Source organism: Myotis yumanensis, unplaced genomic scaffold (assembly GCF_028538775.1).
Source record: "Myotis yumanensis isolate MYYU_CA2020_CCGP unplaced genomic scaffold, mMyoYum1.0.hap1 SCAF_7, whole genome shotgun sequence".
Classification (NCBI taxonomy): Eukaryota; Metazoa; Chordata; class Mammalia; order Chiroptera; family Vespertilionidae; genus Myotis; species Myotis yumanensis.
In genome coordinates, this window is record NW_027223758.1 from 68,366,141 (window position 1) to 68,391,191 (window position 25,051).

At 41.9% G+C, this 25,051-nt stretch overlaps 1 long non-coding RNA gene across 1 annotated transcript; it reads left to right on the forward strand.

Moving 5' to 3' along the window:
* The first annotated feature begins 1,421 nt into the window (after positions 1-1,421).
* On the forward strand, positions 1,422-9,749 carry LOC139014643 (uncharacterized). The gene is made up of 3 exons (XR_011472253.1): positions 1,422-1,511; positions 4,101-4,159; positions 9,166-9,749. It is a non-coding gene; the product is annotated as an uncharacterized lncRNA (long non-coding RNA).
* Positions 9,750-25,051: the final 15,302 nt, after the last annotated feature.

Sequence of the window (25,051 nt, forward strand, 5' to 3'; positions counted from 1 at the left end):
CCCCCACACCTGGACCTGCCAGCCAGCACCCAACATGGATAGACGTGCCTGGACGTACTGGACCCCTGGAAGGACAGAGAGCCCTGGAGAAGAGGGGAAAGATGTTTGGAGTCACACAGACCTAAGTTGTCATCTTGGCCCTTCTGCCGCCTCCCTGTGTGACCTTGGGTGGTGGCTGCACCTCTCTGAGCCTCGTTTTCGGCAGCCACATAATGACAATGATGTGAGCTACTTTCCACACGGGAATGTGGGAAGGACAGAATGAAATATTGGGCATGAAAGGCCCCCATACAAGAAAAGGCTATGCCAAGCGGAAGGCAAGGAAGTGCAGAAATGGCTCAGGGCTTCTCAGGCAGGTGGGAGTCGGTCAAGGCTCTCACCCACATCAACGTTACCTGGTCAGTGGAGACTTCGCTTGTGAATGTGCCTAAATGTGCCTGGAACTTATTTATGTGCCCCCGAACCCACTGTAATCTACAAGTGTCCTCACTTTATAAATAATATATTTATTAAATCCTAAATTAGATTAGGTTACTCTTTTGCTTCAAACTCCTTTACGAGCTTCATTTAATTAAGGCTGTCAGGTTTAGCAAATGAAAATATAGGACACCAGCTTCCATTTGATTTCTAAACAACGAATATGGGTTTAATGTCCTTGCGACATATTGCTCTTATGCTAAACATCCTCAGAATGTGCCCATATTGGTTGTGAGTCTGAAATTCAAACTGGACTGGTTAACCTGTACTTTATCTGGCAACGCGATCCCCATCCAAGTTATAATACATTGCGATTCCCTGGGGGGCTTGGTACCCCTTGTTTTCCCCTCCAGATTATTATCTGCCATTCTCCCACCTGCTGTCTTTCACAGGGGTCTAACCTTTGTGAGTCTGGGAGTCATAACACCCTGGCTCCCTTGCCCTTGGTTGGACCCGGTCAATGAGAGGCACGGATAGGCCGTCCAAAGTGGGAGGGGAGAGAGAGGCCAAGGTATTTGCTCCTGCCGCCCTCTGGGTGGGCCGTTGCTGGGCAGAGGCCCCCTTCCATTAGCTGCTAATGATTAGCAGGAAGAGGCTGTTTTCCGATGCTTAGTGGGAAAACCTAGTTCTGGCGTTCTTAAGCTAGGTTTCGGAGGAACGTTAAACATGTTGAGGATCATTAGCATTTTGGTGGACATTTGCTAATCTGTAATCTTCGTTTCTCATCTATAGTGTTGGGTGAAATTAATAGTCAACTTTTCTTTTTATCAATGGTTCATACCAATCAACCAAGCCCTATAATTAAAGCAAAAGCTATTCAAAGAATCCCTCTGCCAGAGGCGGCGCCGCGGTGCCTTATGGGGAATGTAGTCCGGAAAGGCATCAGGCGCCCTTTGGGGATTCCTGGGAAGAGCGCCGGGAAGCCTCTTCTGCGCATGTGCCCTTCGGTTCTCTACCTGGGCGCCCCTCCGGTTCGCCAGGCTCTTGCGGGGTTTCCCCTCATTTCACCGGACCTGGTGCGAACTCAAAGCGAAGTGGGTGCACCCACCAGTCAGAGGAAGGGCTTGCGGGGAGGGGAGGGGTGGGAAGGGTTGGGCGGACCCGGCTTGGGTCCGCGGTGGGCGGGGGCTGGCTCTCCTCACCTCCTCTGGAGGGAGCCCCAGAGCGGGTTTCGATGCCGGAGAAAGGCAGCGAGGACCGAGCTGGGCTCCCGACCTTCTTTGCCTGAAGAAGGTGCTCTATGAAGGTGAAAGGTTTGTGCAACCATGTGGCTAAAATCTGGTTCCGGAAGTTCTACGGATGCACTTGGATCTGCAGCCTGTGTGGTGGTTTGAAAAGTACTAGAGAGCAGCAGGGAAGGGAACAACTATTTATTGAGAGTTAAATATTACCATCATATTAATTATCTTATCCTACTTCTTTATTAGAACAAAGATCTGAACTGCAGCTGAAGGGAATGGCCATGGTGTAGATTTGCCTGGGAAAGATTTGAGGGTGGGAGGTGTTGGCAGCGTTGCATGAAGTTTTAAGAGCTTGATGTTTGGGTTCAGATCAGGTCCTTCGACAAACCGGCACAGCATCCCTGGGGACAGGAATTAGACCAGCGGTTCTCAACCTGTGGGTCGAGACCCCTTTGGAGGTCGAACGACCTTTTCACTGGGGTCGCCTAAGACCATCGGAAAACATATAGCATATCAGATATTTACATTACGATTCATAACAGTAGCAAGATTACAGTTATGAAGTAGCAACGAAAATAATTTTATGGTTGGGGGGTCACCACAACATGAGGAACTGTATTAAAGGGTCACGGCATTAGGAAGGTTGAGAACCACTGAATTAGACGACTCCTGTTTCCTCGCCTGTTCAATGAGCATGGAAATAATATTTGCCTCATAGGGTTGTTCTGAGGTAGAATGAGCTAGCACCTGTGAGGATCAAGCCCAGAATTTAATATGCCCTCGATCATCCCCTGCTGTCAGTGTTACCAAGATTTTTAGATACTTCACTTGGTCCTTCCAACCAGGCTGTGAGGTCGGCAGTACCATCCCTATCGTAGCATATGTTAAAACCTCACTTGCAGAGAACTAACATGATTTACTCACTTGGGCATGACTCGAGTTTCAAAACAAGATTTACTCCTAGTCTCATGGTCTTTATAATATACATTCTCCTCTACCTATACCCATTGGGTTTTCTCTGACACAATGACTTGTTCTATGTGTGTCCTAGGAAGCAACTAGTGATATATTTCGGTAACCAAACCATTTGACCTAGTTCCCTTGGTCACAAGGCATAAATTGAGGCTTCTAGTTCCTTCCTGCCTGCAGCAGTGTTGTCTCGCTCCAAAGCAGCCCTCATTAGATTTTAGACAAGGCCCAGCTCATCAGGCACTTGAACCTTGGGATTCCAAGGGCAGGTTCCAATTCAATGAAAATGTGGCTCCTGGGCCCAGGTTGAAACGAAACCATTCCAGTGAAGTGAAAAGCAGAAGGCCCCCAGGAACAGGAACCACACCTTAGAACATGCTTCTGAGCTGAAGCCTTGCCCTACAATTCCAGCATGGAAGCAGAGGAATCCCTGAAAGGAACACATCCAAGAGTTACTGGGCCAGAATTTTCCTCTCCGTTGTGAGCAAAGTCTGGGTGGTCACACCATGTTCGGGGATCATTGATTATTGTGGCTCAGCAAAGCGGAAGGAGGATGAGCTGCCACTGAAGGGAAGTGCATGGGCAGGGTGCAGGTCTGACAGGAAAAGACACTTCATTGGAGGATTTGTGAGGGGGTGGATGGGAGGGAAGGGGTACCACCCATAGCTAAGGAAATTGTCCCTCACCATTTTCTAAACACATCAGCCCTTACAATCTGCACTCTGTCTTTCTGTTAATTCTTAGTTGCTCAAACCCTATTCATCACCAATCCACAAATTTCCCCATTATAAAATCACACTGTGGAGATACAGTTTTTTAATCTATTACTTTTACCTTAAACTTAGGACTTAGAAGATAAATAGCTTATCCAGTCATGCAGTTTGCTAGGGGGAGAGCCAGAAATTGAATTCAGGTCTTGATTCCCAGATGGGGACTCTGTCCTCTACCACATTTAAGTTAAAACACATTTCTTAGAAGAAGGAAAAATCCTCTTGAAAAACTGTAACTAAGGGGACCACGCAAAAGGATACGCTTGTATTGCTTTTTTCTGAGCTTCTGGATTCTCTGATGGCAAGTGGCTAAAAATATAGGAAAACAGGTAAACTGAGATCCTGTGCCAGTAAATATTTTAATCCTAAAATCAATCTTAATGCTGGAATAGTACCCCAAACTTTGTATTTAATACTATATTTTGTTTTCCCAACCTCCTGTTATTGGACTTAGGTTGTTTTTAATATTTTCAAAGGCATATCTTAACAGTAATGCTGTAGGAAACAGTTTACATTCACTCAGTATGAAAGTTCTGTATGATCATTTTAGAATTATAAATGGACACATGGATATTGCCTCCATATGTTGTTTCCTGTATTTTCCAGTGCCAGATTGGTCAGAGGGCCATTTTCTTGATAGGTGATTCTAAGAGCTGCTATCTTAGATTGCTCATGATTCCATCCCCCATTCTTCCTTTCCCAGCTCTGGCATCATCACTCTTGGCCCTTTCTCAAGAACATCTGAAAATGAACAAATCCCAGGTAAGTTGTTTAGGAATTTACTTCCCATATTCTACAGAGGATTTCAGAGAGGCTTATAGTAGTTTGTACGTTCAGAGAAAATAGTAGAAATATGTAAAATTCAGCATTTGAGAAAAGAATATCAGATGAACTCTGGAAAAGTTGACATACAGAAATCATATGTTCCTGTAGCTTTATTCAAGTTGTGCCAGAAAGGCCCAGACAATATGAGGTAAGTCTTACCTGGACTATTAGTATGGTTTTCCTGTCATTTAACTGTGAACAGTTTTCTTAGATGATCTTTGAATTAGTGACACAGAGACCATTCTTGCCAAAAACAGCTATGAAAAGAAATGCAATGGGTTTCCTGTGACTTTTACACCAAGGCAAAGCTCAGGACAGTGATCAAAACCAGGGTCTTAGCATTGATACTATTACCTGTCTTACTTAAATTTTGCTAGTTATCCCACTAATGTCTTTTTCAGTTCAGGGATCCAACCTAGGATCCCACATTGCATTTGGTTATGTCTGCTTAGCCTCCTGCAATATAGGACAGTCTTTAACCTTGACACTACTGGTCACTTATTTTATAGGACTCATCCTAGCCTTTCCTTTTCCTTGTTTGTAACTGATCTGTCTAATAGGGAGAACATGGCTCTTATCATCTACATTATATTTACTTATTTGCGCATGAGGTAGTTTAAGAATCACTGATGCAGCTCTAGCTGGTTTGCTCAGTGGATAGAGCACCGGCCTGCAGACCAAAGGGTCCCGGATTTGATTCTGGGCAAGGCCTGTGCCTTGGTTGCAGGCTCCTCCTTGGCCTGGGCCCTGGTCAGGGCTCGTGCAATGTGTTTCTCTCACATCGATGTTTCTCTGTCTTTCCCTCTCTCTTCGACTCTCCCTAAAAATCAATGGAAAAATATCCTCTGGTGAGGATTAACGAAACAAACAAGAAATCACTGATCCACACCCCATGTGAAAAACAAATTCCTTAACTAGAGTATCTTTGTGTGCAGTTCTTATCTTTAGATTTACAGAATGTAGTCAAATGCTCTTTCCCAAAATTATTTTAGTTCTTATACATCGCCTTCACTGCAATTATGTTATTTAATTTTAGTACACAGCAGGTCCTTGAATAACATTGTTCAACATGTTTTCATTATAATATTGATGAGATGCTATAGGAACTTCTTTAAAAATATATATTTTTATTGATTTCAAAGAGGAAAGGAGAGGGAGAGAGAGAAACATCAATGATGAGAGAATCATTGATCAGCTGCCTCATGCATGCCCCCTACTGAGGATCGAGCCTTCAACCCAGGCATGTGCCCTTGACTGGAATCGAACCTGGGACCCTTCAGTCCACAGGCTGATGCTCTGTCCACTGAGCCAAACCAGCTAGGGCACAGGAACTTAATTCTTATTTATATGAATTAGCCTATAGTGACATTGTGTGTGTGTGTGTGTGTATTTTATTGATTTTTCACAGAGAGGAAGGGAGAGGAATAGAGAGTTAGAAACATCGATGAGAGAGAAACATCGATCAGCTGCCTCCTGCACACTCCCTACTGGGGATTTGCCCACAACCAAGGTACATGCCCTTGACCAAAATCGAACCTGGGAACTTTCAGTCCCCAGGCTGACACTCTATCCACTGAGCCAAACCGGTTAGGGCACATTGGTTTGTTATGGATTGTTTCACCTAAATCACAGAACCTATCAATGGTAACTGTACTTATGCTCATTTGTTACTGTTTATATACTATCTAGGGTTTCCCTTCCACATCCTGGTTGATTTTAATTATTTTGGGGGTATGTGACATTACCTTAATTCTAAGACTCAGGACTGCAAAGAAAGATACACATAGAGAAGTGTCATTTCCTCCTCATCCCTTTTCCCCATTTCTATTCCCCCATCCTTTCCATCTATTCCCACCCATTCCCTAATGGTAATCTTTATTGGTTTCTGGTTTATCCGTTCTGTAATTCTTTTTGTAGATATGTGCAATTACATCTATACTTTCTTTTATCCCCTTCTTTCTTACATAAAAGATAGCACATTATTTTAGAGAGTTCTTTGCACTTTGCTTTTCCCACTTATCAGTGTAGCCTGGAAATCTCTCCATATCAGCTCAGAGATCCCTCATTATTTATACCTTCAGATATTGCTTTTGATCACTACTCTCTCTTCTCTGTCCTCTGAGCGCCAGAACCAAATATCCAACTGCCCACTGGGCATCTCTAATTGTATACTCCCCAGTCACCCCAAGCACAGCATCCTGAACAGCAATGCATTTGCTTCCTATGCTCAAGGCTTTTTCCCCCTTAATTTAAGCATGACATTAGCACCTACCTACCCAGCTGATCTTGCAATATAGACTGGACATTACATCTCTCACTACACAACCTATTAGTGGTCAACTCTTCCTGCTCCTCATCATGTAGGATTGATCTCCTCCTTCCCACTCCCACTGGAACTACCCATGATCATATCTCACAGTGGTATCCTAGTTTTCTTCCCCTCTAATTTGACCTTTAAGCCATTTCCCATTTTTCTAGAGTAGGAGACAACAAACATTTACCTTAGGGACCAGAAAATAACTTCTTTTGGCTTTGTTCGTCATAGGGTCTCTGTCAAATCTACTCAACACAGCTACGATAGCATAAGCAGCCATAGATAATGTGTGAACAAATGGGCCTTGCCGCAGTTGTCTGTCAGTGGGTTGGACTTGGCAAACCTTTATGTTCTAGCATTGCTTCTAAAATACAGATTTGATCACAAGACTCCAGTCCTTGCTAACATATATCTCTTCATGGATTTACATTATTCACAACAGTGTTCTCCAAAGTGGATGATAGGGAACCCCCCAAGGATCCACTGGGCTTCTGTTCACATTGGTATTTTGGCTAAAAGAATCAGAAAAGAAGCTATTTGATATTAACATATAGCTTAAAACAACTCAGATACATGATAATTTCCAGATAGAAGTGTGTTAGTTGTATGTGCACACATTTTACTGATGTTGTACCTCCAAAAAATGTGGACTTTAATTCCAGGAAAAGTCCCTCTTTTCTCTGCCCTCTGTCCAGCTCCTAATTATCCATTCATACTGAGATGTTTATAGTCTCTGAACTTCCCGTGTTTTATGCCTGCATATAATTATTAATGCTCATATCCCTATAAAACACACTATTTATGTTTCATTAATAAAATTACTATCCCCTCCAAGAAGCCTGATAATACAAAATAGAGCATGCTTTCTCCTTTTGTGATCACCCTTTATCTTTTACACGTGTCTGTCTTTGCTCTTTACTGAAGATGTGTTTTCTATTTATTCCACCCTCTCAGAATGTACACTCCTTGAGGGTTATATACTATGTGAGTTAGTAACTGAGGAATTAGAATAGCTCTAGCTACATCTAAGAATGGTGCGAACTCTTCAGGGAGGCCGGGTGTCTCAGAATTATATCCATTTAGACAAGGCAGCCGAAACCACCTGATCACCCGCCAACCGATGCTCTCGTGTCTACCCTCTTAACTCTTTATACTGTAGTTCCTTGAACCACATCGTCTTTTTGTTCTTTCATCATTCACTGGCAAAGTTTCTTCTTTTCTCATAGTTTTAATTCCTCATTCCAAAGAGATGGCTTTTCTTTTTCTTACTTAAGCTTACTAGTAGATTTGGGTTGCATCCTCCCCCTACAAAAGTTCACAACTTTAGAGAGCTACCTCCATTAAAAATATTTTATTCATCTAGTAAAAATAGATTATGAACAGACAGCACAATGAACTTTTCAGTGAGAATGTCTTGAATAGCCTAACTTTTGTATAATGGCTATCCTTTGATCCTATTGTATATAATTGGAGACTTATGGCTTAGAACTTGTGATAGCTCCTAGGAAACGTGGTATGTTGGGAATATTTTATTGGGATGTAGTTTTCTATTGAGTCTGCTCATGGCAACTTTGGAATTCTAGACTGTTCAGAACAAGCTATTCTAGCCTGACCTATTAAGCTTCTTTCTTTCCTCTTTTCCTCATAATATAGACTTTAGTATGAGCAGTTTGGACCCGATAGGTGCCATGGTGGAAAGTCTTAATACATTTGAAATAAACAAAATAGTTTCCTTTAAACTTTACCTTAATCTAGTATTTTAAGGACCAAAATTAGGAGTTCATCTCATGCACAATTTTTTTCTTTGTATCCCAATAACCATTCAGTTTCCATGGTTGTATTGGTTACATATTTTTGTACTCATTTTAAAACTTATTTCAGTTATGTTTTAACTTATGTAATTTGAAACCTATAATGTGTCTGTTATTTACAAAGAGTGAGCCATATATACACCTTTCCAGTTGAGCAGCTCTGGGCAGTGTTGCTCAATGATTAGAGCATTGACTTGTGCACCCAAGGGTTGAAGGTTCAATCCCCAGCCCCAGTTGGGGTGCATGTGGGAGACAACATCCAATGTTTCTCTCTCTCTGCCCCTTCTTCCCTCCTTTCCACACTCTCTAGAAAAATCAATGGGGAAAAATATCTCCTTGGTGAGGATTAACAAAGAAAAAAAAAAGATGAAAGCAGACAAGGAGGGACCATGCCTGGGGGGTTATGCAAAAATTTAGCTCTGTGGCAGACATTGTAATATCTGAGGAAGCAGAAAGATTCAAGAATGACCCCCAAAGAAGAAACTGAATATCAGCTTCCTATCACTTGCTATGGATTGAGGCCAGTCCTAAAGAAACTTGTAAGACTATGCCCATCCTGCTTGACTGAACAGGGCTTAGTGGCCACCAGTGATTACGGGAACAGATGCAGGAAATTGTAATTCGATTTCTGACTTGGGGCCAGAAATATATTCAACATTACACACCAGTGTTATCATATCCTAGGAAATTCAGCATTTATTAAGACATACAGGAAATCGACTTATTGCAAATAAAATAACACTACAAGTAATAGAGTCTCCACGTCCTGAATCAAAGTCCTAGAATTGCAGTTTCTCCATCTCCTCTTCATTCTCTAGCTACATCTCTGAATGGTGCGAACTCTTCAGGGAGGCTGGGTGTCTCAGGAGGATAACCATCTGGACAAGGCAGCAGAAACCATCTTATCACCTGCCCACCGATGACCTTTGGATTTCTCGTGTCTACCGTCTTAACCCTTTATACTTCAGTTCTTTGAACCACGATTATCTTTTTGTTTGGCAAAGTTTCTTCTTCTCTCATAATTTTAATTCCCGATTCCAAAGAGATGGCTTTTCTTTTCCTGACTTAAGCTTAGATGGGGGTTGTATCCTCCCCCTACAAAAGTTAACAACTTTAGAGAGCTACCTCCATTAAAAGTATGATTGTATTCATCCAGTAAAAATAGATTATGAACAAATGGCAGCATTAACCTGTTATTGTCCCTGTATCCTCCAGCTTCCCCTTGACTCACTTCTCACAATAGGAACTGCCTTATCCAATTTCAAGTCTGGGTTGAATATGTTTAGCCATTTTTGCTCAAAGAGCCAAGTCAATGCAATGTAGAAAGTACATTTCTGATCATAGATCCCTGTTTCTTCAACATATATGTATTTACATTTCTAAAATATTTCATACAGGATGAACTCATGCAGAAGAATTGGGCTTTGATTTCTTAGGTTTAAATTTCAAATTCCTGGTAACAGGTGATTTTTTTAAATGCTTTTTTGTGTCTTCTATTTTTAAAGTTTCTTTTTATCATGAATTTTCTGATGTCGGTTAAATTTCAAATTTCTAGTAAAAAGTGATTTTTAAATGCCTTTTTGTGTCTTCTATGTTTAAGGTTTCTATTTATCATGAATTTTCTGATGTCGAGCAAGTTTTGAGTTTATGCTAAAAGCTTTTCCACATTGATTACATACAAAGGGTTTCTCTCCAGTATGGATTTTCATGTGTCTAGCAAGATTTGAAAAGTTGTTAAAAACCTTTTGACATTCACTACATTGATAGGGTTTCTCTTTAGTATGAACTTTTTTATGTTGCTTAAGCTGTGAGCTATAGCGATAGTCCTTTTCACACTCATCACATTTGAAGGGCTTCTCGTCAGAATGAAGTTTGCGATGTTTAATGAGGTTTGAATGATGTCCAAAAGTTTTTTCACAAACATTGCATTGGTAGGGTCTTTCTCCAGTATGAGTTCTTTGGTGTCGAGTTAGATCCGAGAAACGGACGAAGGTCTTTTTACAATTACTGCATATGTAAAGTTTCTCTCCAGTATGGAGTTGTTGATGGCGATTAAGATCTGAGAGCTGGTGAAAGGTTTTTTTACATACATTACACGAAAAGGACTTCTCTCCGGTATGAATTCTTTTATGTAAATTAAGATTTGAGGTGGTTTTAAAGGACTTTTCACAGCCATCACATTTGTAGGGCCTCTCTTCAGTATGAACTCTTAGATGTATGATGAATTTTGAGTATGGATTGAAGTCCTTTTTGCAGTAATTACATGTATAGTATTTCTTTTTAATATGAATTTTTTGGTGTTGATTTCTTTCTGAGAAACTGGGAAAGGTCTTTTCACAAGATTTACAGCCAAAGACTCTCTTTTGAGTATGCATTTTTTTATGCCGAGTCATATTGGGTTTCTTGCCAGCATGAAACTTTTGATGTGTATTAAAGGATGAGAGAAACCTAAAGGCCTTCTGACATACATCACATTTGTATGGCTTCAGCTCATTGTGCATGTTCTGATGTTGAATAAACTTTGAAGCTCTGTTAAAGGTTTTGCAACATTGTTTACATTCAAAGTGTTGATCTAGAATATACATTCTTTGCAGTGTTATAAATGATGCTTGGTGCCTAAAGGCATTTTCACCATATCTGTGGGCTTTCACTACCTTGTGAATCCTCTGATGTCCAATAAGTTGTGAGATGTGGCTGAAAGCTATGCTGCAGTCATCACATTCATAACGCTGGACAGAAGTACAAGGTTTTTGATCCTCAACATGGTGAGAGCTTTGTGTGAAGGTATTCACAGATTCTTTAAGGGCATGATAATTCACCATTGCCGGTTGACATGCTATTAGGAAGACAGTGAGAAAACTAAAATTAAATCTGGACAGCATAACAAACATCAAGATAATTAGCAAGCGGGGTAAGGGGAGGAAAGGGTTCAGTGACAGGGGACTTTAGAGGGTAGCATGAGAAGTAGAGTGTGTGGGGTGAGGAATGAGAGACGTTCTCCAAATAGTGTACAAGAATAATTAAATGATCAACATGTAGCCACTGACATTTTTCTTTGAATTTGAAATATGTATATTTGTGACTGTAAAAAATGACTTGTTGAAATTTTAATTACCAAAACAAAAAAGCTTAAAGAATTTAAAATTAATCACATGAAAGTCCCAGTATCAGTTAAAATCTTGTTTTCATTAAGGTCTTTTAAAATATCTCTGTATCGATATGACAGTTTGTGAAGGTGATTATATTTTAACTATTTTCCTTTAAATGGCAAAATTGGGGAAAGTTATATTGGTAAATATAAATCTGGTGTAGCAATTTAACTGATATTTGATATTTTATTGGATGAAGGCTCATTATTGATCAGGCCACTCATCTGTTTGGATATTTGAATATTTGTTTTTGTTATTGCTGAGAACACTCAGAATAACCTTTATATACATCTTTGTTAATTTGTTGAAATACACTCTAGTCATAGATTGTTAAAATACAGTGAAGTCCCAGTATGTATGTGTGTGTGTGTGTGTGTGTGTGTGTGTGTGTGTGTGTGTACTGGGTAAGCACACACAGGTAAGTTCTTTTTTTCTTTTTTTTTTTTTAAATATATTTTATTGACTTTTCACAGAGAGGAAGGGAGAGAGATAGAGAGTCAGAAACATCGATGAGAGAGAAACATCAACCAGCTGCCTCCTGCACATCTCCCACTGGGGATGTGCCCGCAACCCAGGCACATGCCCCCGACCGGAATCAAACCCGGGACCTCTCAGTCCGCAGGCCGACGCTCCATCCACCGAGCCAAACCGGTTTCGGCCACAGGTAAGTTCTTATATTGCATGAGCATATCATTATTTTTTGGTATCTTGATAACCCCAGACTCTATCAAACTTATGACCCCCATAGACTTACCAAAAGATAAGTTCTAGCATTAATTTTTTTGGTAATAAGTAAATCTAAATAAAAATTGGTTAATCGCAACTAGGCAACTGGAATCTCTGAAACAGGATAAAGGTAGAAGGTAAGATCAGAAAAAATGTTTAAGGAAATAACAGTGCAAATTTTTCCAACCACAATGAAAACTATTAACACAGATTCAGAAGCCCAACAACAGAATACACATTCTTCTCCAGTGCACAAAGAACATTTCCCAAGATGGACCACATTTTGGCCATAAAACAACAAACTTAAAAGGATTCAAGTCACAGAGTATGTTTTCAGATCACAATAGTATTAAATTAAAACTTAGAAAAATCCCTGGAAAATCCCCATATACTTTCAAAACAAATAAACTTAATCAATCAGATCAAACAAAAAATGAAGAGAGAAATTAGGAAGTTATTTGAGCTGGATGCAAACCCAATATGTAAGAATTTGTGGAATGTAGATGGTAAAATTCAGAGCACTAAAGGCCTATCCTATATAATATAAACCTAATATGCTAAGTGTCCCATCGTCCAGTTGGCTGTTCTACCAATCAAAGCGTAATATGCTAATGATATGCTAAGGCTGCTCAAGTGCTCTCTATGACATGCACTGACATCAGGGGGCAGACAGTCAACCAGTTGACCAGTCACTGTCACGTGCACTGACCACCAGGGGGAAGATGCTCCGACCAGTAGGTGAGCTTGCTGCTGGGGTCTGGCCAATCATGACTGAGTAAGATGGGCCGGACATGCCCTGGAGCCCTTCCGTGATCCCTCCCCGGCTGGCCAACCTCTCGTGTCCCTCCCCGGCCCTGATCATGCACTGGTAGGGTCCCTCAGCCTGGCCTGCGCCCTCTAGCAATCCGGGGCCCCTCATCCGGGAATGTCGGAGAGCCGGTTTCAGCCCGATCCCGCAGGCCAGGCCCTCGGCCGAGGGACCCCACTGGTCCATGAATTCATGCACTGGGCCTCTAGTATATTATAAAGAAGAAAGGTCTCAAATCAATGACCTCAGCTTCTACCTTAAGATTTAAAGAGACAAATTAAATCAAAGTAAGCAAAATAAGGAAAATAAAAATTAAAGCAGAAATCAATGAAATAGAAAACAAATCAATACAGGAAAAAATGCAATTAAACAAAAAGCTGGTTCTTTACAAAGATCCATAAAATTGATAAGCCTTGCCAGACTGATCAAGAAAAAAGAGAAGACACAAATGACCAATGTTAGGAATGAAATAGGTTATGTAACTACAGATTCATAGCCATTAAAAGAGTAAGGGAATATTGTGAACACATTTAGACAACTGATTTTTTACATAGGTGCAAAGGCAATGGGAATGTTTTGTGAAACAATTTATAATATGTCCTGTGACCCAGAGAAATTATTACACAGATTCTCAAGGGAACATTTGAGAATTTGGTCAGAAAGAGTTGTGAAGATTTAGCCATTGTTGGGGAAAAAGATTCCAAAGTTAAATGCGGTGGACACATAGAATACAATGTTGTACTAAAAAGTGGTGGGGCCAAAACCGGTTTGGCTCAGTGGATAGAGCGTCGGCCTGCAGACTGAAGGGTCCCGGGTTCGATTCCGGTCAAGGGCATGTACCTGGGTTGCGGGCACATCCCCCGTGGGAGATGTGCAGGAGGCAGCTGATCGATGTTTCTCTCTCATCGATGTTTCTAACTATCTATCTCTCTCCCTTCCTCTCTATAAAAAATCAATAAAATATATTAAAAAAAAAAAAAAGTGGTGGGGCCTATGTCCCACTTGGGGGAAGCCAAGTGTTGCTTTGTGGGCACCAGGTCTGCGATGCCGTTTCTCTGTAAATGTCAAGTGTGCATCAGGGCAGCTCCTGCATTGAGCATCTGCCCCCTGGTGGTCAGTGCATATCATAGCAACCAGTCAGACGTGGGAGGGACACTTAGCATATTAGCCTTTTATATAGAGAGATGAATTAGCCAAGTGGGAGAGGATTTGGGGCTAGCTTAAGTTTTTAAAGAGTAAGCCCAGCTGTGGTGACTTAGTGGTTGAGTGTCAATCTATGAACCAGAAGGTCTCAATTCGATTCCCAGTCAGGGTACATGCTCAGGTTGTGGGCTCAATCCCCAGTGTGGGGCATGCAGGAGCCAGCCAATAAATCAGTGGTTCCCAAACTTATTTGGCCTACCGCCCCCTTTCCAGAAAAAATATTACTTGGCCCCTGGAAATTATTTTTTTTTTAAATTTTAATAGCAGTTACTCATTGCCCCCAAATGCACCTGTGGCCATCACCACCCCCCTGGATCGCTGCAGTGCCCACCAGGGGGCGGTAGTGCCCACTTTGGGAATCACTGCAATAAATGATTCTATCTCATCATTGATGTTTCTATCTTTCTCTCCCTCTCCCTTCCTCTCTGAAGTCAATAAAAATATTTTTTTTAAAAAGAAGAAGGCTCAGGTTTACTTGGAATTCTTGTGAACAATTCTGATAAAACCTTTGAATTTCTTTCTGGATTCCAGAACTACTTCCCAACATGCCTACGGCATTTTATTCTACTCTTCAGATCTAATAATGGCCCAAACTAAAAATCATCTTTTCATCCCTTGACTTTCAGGAGTCTGTTAATAAGCTGTCTTCTTAATTGTGCACTGAAACATAAGTTTCTATGAAATCCCTAGATGATCATTGCAATTTCTACTTTCTGTTAATGATGGGCGTATCATCTTTCTCCAATTAGATAGTAAATTTTATTGCTTTTCTGGTTGGTTGGTTGGTTGTTAAAATTCACCCGAGGATATTTTTTCCATTAGATTATTTCGAGTGAATAGAAGGGAAGGGGAGAGACACACAGAGAAAAACATCAATGTGAGAGAGACACATTACTTGGTTGCCTCCACCATGCACCCTGATCCAGGTTGGGGATTGAGCCTGCAACCAGGGTATCTGCCCTTGACTGGAATCAAACCCACAATCCTTCAGTCAGCTGGCCCACACTCTAACCGCTGAGCAACTGGCTAGGGCCTGGTTTGTTATTTTATCTCTAATATACCTGTTATCTAATCTAGATTTTTAAAATCCCTCTCTATAACTCTTTTTTGGAAAGAAAAAAGCAAGGTATTTCATGACACTTTTCTAGCTAACCCACTCATCCATTCTAATCACTGATAAATTATTTGACCAGCTATTCATATTTCTGTCCCTTCGTGTGGTAATATAAATTTTAAAAATTTACCGGCACAATATTTAGTGTCCTGAGATGGGAGGTATAACAAAAGGGGTACAGGGGAGAGTGGTGAATACGGGGTAAAAATAAGATTTTTCTGGAGGCCCATGGGGAGGCCTCCTCTCCTGTTACCTTGGGGGTCCCGGTTGCTCTGACCAGCTGGGGTGTGAGCTGTGATGGCTTCCACCTGCTTATTGTTTGTCAATTACCTGGGCATGGAGGACCTGTCACCTCTTTCTCCAACATCCTGGGCAGTTCCCCTCGCTTCAGAGAGGATATCACTTCTGCCTTGTAAGACCAGTGTCCTAAGAAAAACAAGTGACTTTGAGCATGCTGCGTTATTACGGAACTTAGACCCACCCTTTCGGCGATGATGAATCTCACCTCAAAATCTCCCAGGAACCTCTAAAGCACTGTTTCCGTTTAAAATGGGGGGGGGGGGAGATCATCTACATTCTAACAGTTCCCCGCCTGTTTCGTAGGCACACAATGGCCTTAAAAGTACAGTTTTGAAGGGAGTTGTGATGGTTTGGGAGGCAGCAGAGAATGTAAAACTTGAGTCCTCGCAAGATGGAAATGCCCTTTCCGAACATCACACAGCTCCAATGCTTTCCCCAGAAATATTGAGTTGAAGTGCAGTCAGGCATTTTCAGGGGCTTTGCAGGTAATTCACACAGAAGGAAAAACATCAAGGGTGGTTTCAAACTAACAAGGGAAGCTCTCCTTACCCAGCGACACGAGGTAATCACAGTTATCCAGCATCACATCCTTATACAGTGTTCTGTCTTCGGGGCTCAGACCAGCCCACTGGTCCGGAGAAAAGGCCACAGCCACATCTCCAACCTTCGCTGACTCCTGAAATAGCATTTTATACTTTATATGTGTACATGCTTCCACGTGGCCCTGAGATATCTTTCAAGTTGGGCATAATTGGGAGGGAAACAGTATGTTAGAAAGTGTGGTCAAAAACTATAATGGAAAGTGGAAACTGTAAAAACTATACTTTCTCCTCGTAGAGTTTGGGAAGGCAACATTACCTATCCTTTTTTTTTTTTTTTTTTTTTTTTTTTAAGCCATAGCTAAAGAAACATGCATTTGTTGTACGTGCTTGGCTGAGGAGCCAATGAGGTGAAGCTGCTTCTGTGGGATGAACCTGGAAGTTGGGATCCCACCCAGGTGAACCCAGCCTGGCTGCTGGGCTGGGACCTCAGCTGTTCCTGCCTTCAGACGGGAAATGAAGCATCACCCTTCTCGAGTCCCAAGCCTGCCAGACTTCAGGCTGCAGCCGACACCCTTGGCCCTCAGGCTGTCAGACTTGGACCAGAACTACACCCCCCTCTCTCCTGGGCCTCCAGCTTGTTGCCTGCAGACCTGGGGGTTCTCAGCCCCCGTCATTATGTGAGTCAATTCCTTATAACAAATTGTGTGTATGTCCTGTCGGTGTGCCGTTTCTCTGGAGAACCCCAATTAATACCACTTGTTAGCTTCCCTACAGTGTAGATTGATAAGGTGATACAGGCTGAGGCATCAGGAGATGCCTTTAAAAACGAAGTAAATTTGAGCTGCACATTAAATGCAAGGACAGCCACTTCTGGTTCCAGCGATAATGGAGTGGTTGCTCCGAGTTACCTGCTCCCTGTGAAGAACTTAAGAAGTTAGGTAAGCATACAAATCACCATCTCTATGCCCTGGAAAGCAATCTGTGCGTGGCTGTGACCCTTGACATAATAAAAGCGCCCGTTAGCCTGGAATTGTCTTTGATGGCATCTCTAGAGGCAGTGCAGGGACATGGAACCCCAGCAGAAAGCAGGGTCTTGCCGGACGGAGGGGGAGGATATCAGAGTTTGGAGTTTCCTCCAGCACAGCTTCGGCTTGGCGAGCAGGGTGCTACAAAAGAGCCCTAACCACCTGTGTGAGCTGACAGACTGTGCCTGCAAAGGGCCACACGTGGGGGGACAGCTGTTGGGCTACTGAGTCAAACAGAAGTTTTTGGAGGTCACACAGAGCTGGTAAGAAAGCAGGATTCCAGCCAGAGGGGAGGAGGGGGTGGCCAGGCAATTTTAGTTGAGGCCATATATTGAGTTCTATACTCAGTGCAGAAGTCCTTCGAAAAGGAAGGCAGAGCCCGGCCGGTGTGGCTCCGTGGTAGAGCGTTGAACCATGAACCAGGAGGTCATGGTTTGATTCCCAGTCAGGGCACATACCCAGGTTTTCAGCTCGATCCCCAGTAGGGAACATGCAGGAGGCAGCCGATTGGTGTTTCTCTCTCATCATTGTTATTTCTATCTCTCTTCCCCTCGCCTCCCTTCCTCTGTCTGAAATAATATATATCTATATATAAAGGAAGGCAGAGATAAACTTATCCACTCAGACTTGAAAACATTGAATGACTAGTGACTTCTCTCTTCCAGAAGAAATAACAAGCTTTGATAAATCTATATCGGTCTGTACGGATTCATAACAGCCCCTGAAAAGGGTACATTGAAGTCCTAACCCCCAGTACCTCAGAATGTGACACTACTTGAATTTTTTTTTTTTACAAAAGTAACCAAGTTAAAAGGAGATTATTAGGGTGAGTCCTACTCCTACAGGACTTCTAAAGGGGAAATTTGGACACAGAGGCACAACTATGTGAAGAGACATGGGAAGAAGGCCAGGTGAAGATGAAGCAGAGATGGGGCAACGCGTCCTCCAGCCAAGGAGTGGCCACGGGTGCCAGCAAACCCCAGGAGCTGGGACAGAGGCCTGGATCAGATTCTCCCTTACAGCCCCACAGAGGAAGCCATGTTCAGGCCCTCCAAATCGGTATTTTAGGAGGAAAATCATAAGCAAGCAACTCACCTGCGCTATCACCCTAAGAAATGAAAGGGCCATTTTCTCCTCCTCCTGCTTCTGTCCTCAGAGGAAAGCAGAGTTCCGAGAAGTCTCACCTTAAAATTGAGGGCAGAGGTGGGTGAGGTCAATCGCCCCAACCTCCCACCCCACCCCACCCCACGTCACTTCCACCTCAAGCACGCACGCACGGAAGAAACCAGGGGTGCCAGCCGCCGCTGAGCCTGGACCCCCGGGCTCCTTTCCTCCTGAGCCCCACCAGGAGCCCACAGGGGATGCTGCTGCAGCTGGGATTTCAGGTACACGGGGCCTCTCCCCACAGGCCAAAGTGCGCGACTCGACTTCCCAGATCTGCCCTGAAAAACGTTCCCTCCACGACCCAGTGGGACAGAGCACGGACTCACCCTCTCATCCGGGTCAGCCCAACGCGGCCAACAAGCCCGCACGCAGCTGAGCCTGCTTATGTGGAGCCCAGATCATCAGAGGCAGGACATCAAGGCCAGCTGCTGCCTGCAGGCTCTAGCCCAGTGGTTCTCAGCCTTGGCTGCACATTAGAATCACCTGGGAATCTTTGTAAAATCCTGATTTCTGGGCCTCATCCTCCGGAAATTCTGTTTCTTTGTTACTAATGTTGTGGCCCCACCCCATGACAAAGAAACAGAATTTCTGGAGGATGAGGCCCAGAAATCAGGATTTTACAAAGATTCCCAGGTGATTCTAATGTGCAGCCAAGGTTGAGAACCACTGGATTAGGGGATGCAGAATTGTCTGGTCAAGGATTCGAGTGCTCTTTATTCACGCCTACTGCTCACCCCATCGTGAGGTCATATGATACCCACCCCAGAGGGGCTTTGTGTACTTACTGCACACTTGAATCTTGGAAACGAGGGGTCTCACGTGGTGCCCTTCACCCACAAGAGGCAGCTGCCAGGAGGAGGTGAGGCAGTTTGGCGCTTGGGGCAGGGAGATGGTGTGAAATAGCACCTCTACTTTCCATGCCCATCGGTGACGGGGGGAATCCAGCATGTGCCGATCGCCCTAGCTGGGTTGGGAATGACAGAAGTGTGTGGTCGGTGAAATGATGACTCCCCCAAAGAGGTCCGTGTCCTAATTACCAGAACCTGTGAATCTGTTACTTTCCATGACCAAAGGGCCTTTGCAGGTTTGAGGTTAGGATCCCGAGATGGGGGATTAGCCTGAATTGTCCAGGTGGGCCTGATGGACTCAAAAGGGCCCTTCTAAGAGGGAGGCAAGGACTTCACGTGACAAAAGGGGGCCCAAAGCGAAGGAGTGGACGCTGGAGATGGCAAGGACACAGGCTCTCCCAGGAACCTCCAGAAGGCACGCAGCCCTGCCACTGATTTTTAGCCCCATAAAACCCACTTCAGAATTCTTCCCTCCAGAACTGTAAGGTTGTGAACTTGTGTTGTTTAAGTCACTCAGTTTGTGGGGATGTTACAGAGGCAAAGGGGAACTGGCCCAGAGGCTGAGAACGGCCTGGGTGGGGATGAGGTGGATACAGAGCAGGGATGCCCAGACCAGAGGCCACGACGAAGGAGGGATGTCAGGTCCACGTGCTCATTTGTGCCCCAAGGCCAGGGGGACCAAACGCGGTAGCAGGACGGAAGCCCTAGCCCTGGCCCAGGCCGGGTGGGACGCCCCAGGCAGGGGCCAGCCAGGCCCAGGGGCCAGCACCCAGGCCTGAGTCATCTTTCCCTGATCTTCCATTTCTTGTTCAGCCCTCATGAAGGGAACACTTAATTCTGAGGCAAAATAGGAGGAAAGGGAGAGGGCTTTTGAGAGGAGAGAACGTGCCGGAGAGCTCCTGGTGAAATTTGGAATCTGGGGATTTAATTTCTCAACCAACTGACAGCTGTAGGAGTCTGTTTTAAACAAGCACTTACTGAATTGGATGGAGGTTCCCTGGAAGTGATCAGATTGCATTTTATTACAGTAGGAAAATGAGAGCTCATGTCGGAAGTTTATGGGAAATAAATCCACGTTCCTCACATCTACGTTTATCAGTATGAGGTTTTTACATATTCCAGTAGAAAACAAGAGGGGAGGTCTTTCTCCAATGGAAGAGTTAAAAATAAAGACGTTAAGATGGGGATGAGGTTGAAAATGGAGGGTCGAAGGTCAAATTGTGTGGGGCTGCCTGAGTTTACGATCTGAATTTCTGTGAAAGAGAACGCTTCGCAGGTGAAAGCGGTGTGTGAAACCTGGTAAAGGTTGCAACAGTTTTTTTAAAGGGAATGGAAAGGGGAACCGGAGAGAATGAAATAAAGGAACTGCTCAGATAAAGTTTGAAGTCTGTGATTCTTACAAATATCCAAGCCATAGATGGCAGGGTAGGGACTAGGGCAGAGGCAGCAAGAATGGAGGTGAGCAAGCAAATATTGTAAACTCTGACGTGAGAAGTTACAGTGACAGATCAATGTTACTTTTAGATGAAATGTTGGAACATACAGGTTAGGTGACATGGTGTAGGTCCCCAATTCTTAGTAATGAAACTAGAATCTGAAATCCATTCTCCTAAAATCTCAGGCCAACTTTTCCCACTAGGGCAATTTTATTGGATAACAGCTTAATAGCGCCTCAAAAAGGTGGCCATGGGTTTCTAGTATGAAGGATTTAATGACAAAAAATTGAAAGAAAACTAGACATGTATATAATACTGTAATATTCAGATATGCCAAGATAACTATGTAAAATCATTCATGACTATAACTTTTATTGCTTTGAAAACACTGTGCTATTCAATGTAAGTCATTTATAAAGGGATATATTAAAAATTGAAAAAATTAAACATAAAATGATTTTACCTGGAGTTCTTTGATCAAGATGTCTTTGAACAACCAAAAATTCATAATGGATGCCTTTTTTGTTTCTTTGCTTCTTAAACAGTTAAATGCAAAACTTAATTCACAGGCTGAGATTGGCTCACAGTTAGTGAAGGGCCCGAGTAAACATGGCAATATGTAGGGACAGAAGAAGATTAGTTTTGGCTTTTTAAAAATGAGGGACCAATTACTCTACCAAGTCTAATGATGACCTATTTGCAATATCAGCTTTTCAGAACAAGTTCCTTTAGTCTTATATTCAGGAGTTGGTTTTTGCTTCCTTTCCTGTCGTTTGAATTCTAACAGCCCTATGTTGCAATAAGTCAACATCATCATTTTTCTCTAAATATATCTAAGGAGATTAATGATAATTCTATGAGACCAGATGTCACAGATGTTACCGCCATGCAGACAAAAAAGTAGAAGCATTCTGTCATCCTGAACATTTTCATTTATATTGCCGATGTCAATACCCATCACCAATCACTCTGTAAGTTTCAGTTTCAAAATTAAGAAGCAAATTAGTCACCTTTTTTTGTCTCTGCATACAGGAATTTTCTTCAATTGTTTAAATCCCAGAGAGATAGAGTTCACATTACTTATTTATGTCTACTTGTATTGGGTGTACAATTTTCCTCACAAAATCTTTTTTGTCATTTAACATGTTGCCTTTATTTGTTTTAAAAAGTTTATTCATGATCTAATTTATTATTTTATTTCAATAAATAAATAATCTAAATAAAATTAAGTGTTTTAATTTCATTATTCTTCTTAGCTTTCTGCTCTCAATATAGGGAACATGATAAAAGCAATGCTTTGGCTTATTTCAAATCCTAGGCTGAATATTCTCAGTCATTTTTCTGGTGAATAGTTCCAAGAATCACATCATATTTGTATGTTCTCTTCTGTATGAATTTTCTTATGTCAAGTAACGTGTGAGGTGTGACTGAATGCCATCCTATAGCCATCACATGGCTTTACATTACAGTGTAAAGTCTTTGCTGTACATTCAAGTGTGAGCTCTGTCAGCACTAATGGATTCATTAAGGTCAGGAGGAAAAAATCCACATGGCTGCATATTAGTGGGGAGAAAATAAGATAAAATTAGACTGTCACACCACAATATAAATCACAATGAATTATTATATGTGTGTGTGAGTGTGTGAACAATACAAGGATACATGGCTGTAGGTTCAGGAGGTGGCAGCATGTCATTGAGAAGTGGCAGTGTATGGGGGGAAAGAGTGCAGCTATGCATTTTAAAGGTATCATTTAAAAGCAACATCTATGTTTTTATAAATAATAAGAAGGCACTGACATAATTCTTTCTTTGACCTAAAAATAATCTTTTCTGTAAGAATTACCTATTAAAAATTTTACACTTAAAACAATGTTATGCTTAATAGACAAAGTGTTAATTGGGGTTTTACTTTAATTTTGCTTTTAACCACAGATTTTAATGAGTTACTATGAGGTTAAATATCAATATAGTACATTGACATTAATACTACTTGAATACTAATAATTAGAGTGCCATACCAGACTTACCCATTGATTTATTACATAGAATTTTGATTGTGTCCATTTGTTGATTTAAAGAATGATTCACTAACTTGTGTATAGATTTTTATGAATTTAAAGTCTTAGAATTTGGCTTTTTCAAAGAGAAATCACAATTACATATTTGCCACATTTTAAAGCACAAAAACTCAAGTAAGTTCTTATCAATTTGTATTCTAAACTCTCATATGTACATGGGTATATCATTACTATCATAATTTCTACAACCATAGGTTCTACATTCTACCTATATTTTATATTTTTGTTAATCTGATACTAAGTGTTATCATTTATATTTTTATTTGGATTTATTCAGTGGCTAAAAAAATATGTTTGGTTTGTATTTTATGAGATAAAACAAAGTAAATTACAAAAAAATTTAAGAAGTAAATGTAAGACTCTCCACCACCAACAAAAAAATGTAATTAGCATAGTTTCCTGTTACTAGGCCTGCATCCTAACCATGGATAATGTTACTCTAGTCTCAAATGGATGGATGAGAAATTGCTAACATAAAACACAATCAGGAAGTAACTTTAAAAATAAAGTAGAACTACCAAGTATGAATACAGTAGGTGGCATAAATAGAAGTATAATACAGGCAAAGACAAGTAGTAAAATGGGGAGTCTCTGAATAATTTAGAAAACTCCAGATTGGATTTAAAAGAATATTAACTTTAAGACAAATGTAAAATAAAAGTACTGCTCTTTACTAACTATAAGCCTAAGAATAAAGGAAAAAATTTAAATTCAGGGGAGAAAATTTTCTAGAATGCCTGAATACTTCCCAGAAATAATAGGTAAGTCCTGGTCAAAAGGCTTTTTCTTTCAGCACTCTGAAAGTATAATTCCATTACTTCTGTACTCCATTGTTTTTGAATAATCAGCTGCAAATTATATTGTTCTTATATGTGATAGGCCATTTTTCTCTTGTGCTGATTTCAATATTCTCTCTGTCTTTGGCTTTCAACATTTTGATCATGAGGTCTGTAGGTGTGCAATTCTCTATTTTTTTTTTCCATGTGGAATTTGTTCCAGCCAATCTACTGTTGAGCCCTTCTGGGGAAATATTCACTTCAGTTAAGGTACTTTTAACTTCAGTATTTTCAGTTTTTGTAACTTCTATCTCTATTGATATTCTAGAAATGCAGAATCTTAGGCCCCACCCACATTAGCTGAATAAAAATCTGCATTTTAACAAGGTTCCCAGGTAATTCTGTGCACTTTGCCTAGTAATCCAATCAATGTTAGTATTGTTAACACAAGCCTCTTTGTTTAAGTATCTCAGCTTTGATAAGCTATGAAGTTAGGGCTTAAATACTTATTTTAATAAATAACTTAAAGGAAGTCTCATAGATGTGAAGTGACAGTCATATAGCTAGTGGATAAAATTACTGAGATTCAAACAGATATTTTACTCCAAATTTTATCTGTTTAATATATGCTTATGCCTAAAATAATGAAAACATGTCTGCATCATTTTATCCTTAGTATAGCTGTAACCCCATGCCAAATCATTGTGGAGAAAATATTGAATTAATCTTTCTATGTGGTGGTTGCATTTCTAAGGGTCAGGCGTCAGGATTCTGAGCCTCTCCTTACTTCTCTAGCCCCACTCTGTGCTCAGTAGCTTTTTAGAATTTATAGCTCAGACTAAGGTTTAGTTTGTGGACCAAGTTAGAGGTTCTAGATCAAGTTTATCTGACCCGCCAGGCCCAGGTCCAAGATTCACTGGAACACGAGCTCAAGAGAAGGACGGAGATGGCCCTCTGAGTACCTTGGAGAGCACCCTCCCTAACCTGAGACCTTTGAGGGCAGAGTAAAAAGAATCCCTAGAAGAATTAGGTCCTAGATAGCTGGGCCTGAAAAGCAGTTATTGATTCTCCTGCTTATAGTGAACTAAGCTACGATAATATCACCACATCCATGGGCCATCAAATACTATGTGACAGTAGAAGCTGTAGGCAAACCTTGAGAGGGGAGAGGTAAGCCAGGGCAAAGGGAGACAGGTTCTATAGGGAAATATACTTTACTACAGGCCTGGTGCACAAAATTGGTACACTCAGGGGGCGTCCCTAAGCCCATCCTGCACCCTCTCGCAGTCCGGGAGCCCTCGGGGGATGTCCAACTGTCAGTTTAGGCCTGCTCCCCACTAAGCCAGCAGTCGGACATCCTTAGCGCTGCCGTGGAGGCGGGGGAGGCTCCCACCACTGCCCCACCACTGCCACTGCGCTCACCAGCCATGAGCTCCTACATTGAGTGTCTGCCCCCTGGTGGTCAGTGCACATCACAGTGTCGGTCATTCCGCCATTCGGTCGATTTGCATATTAGCCTTTTATTATATAGGA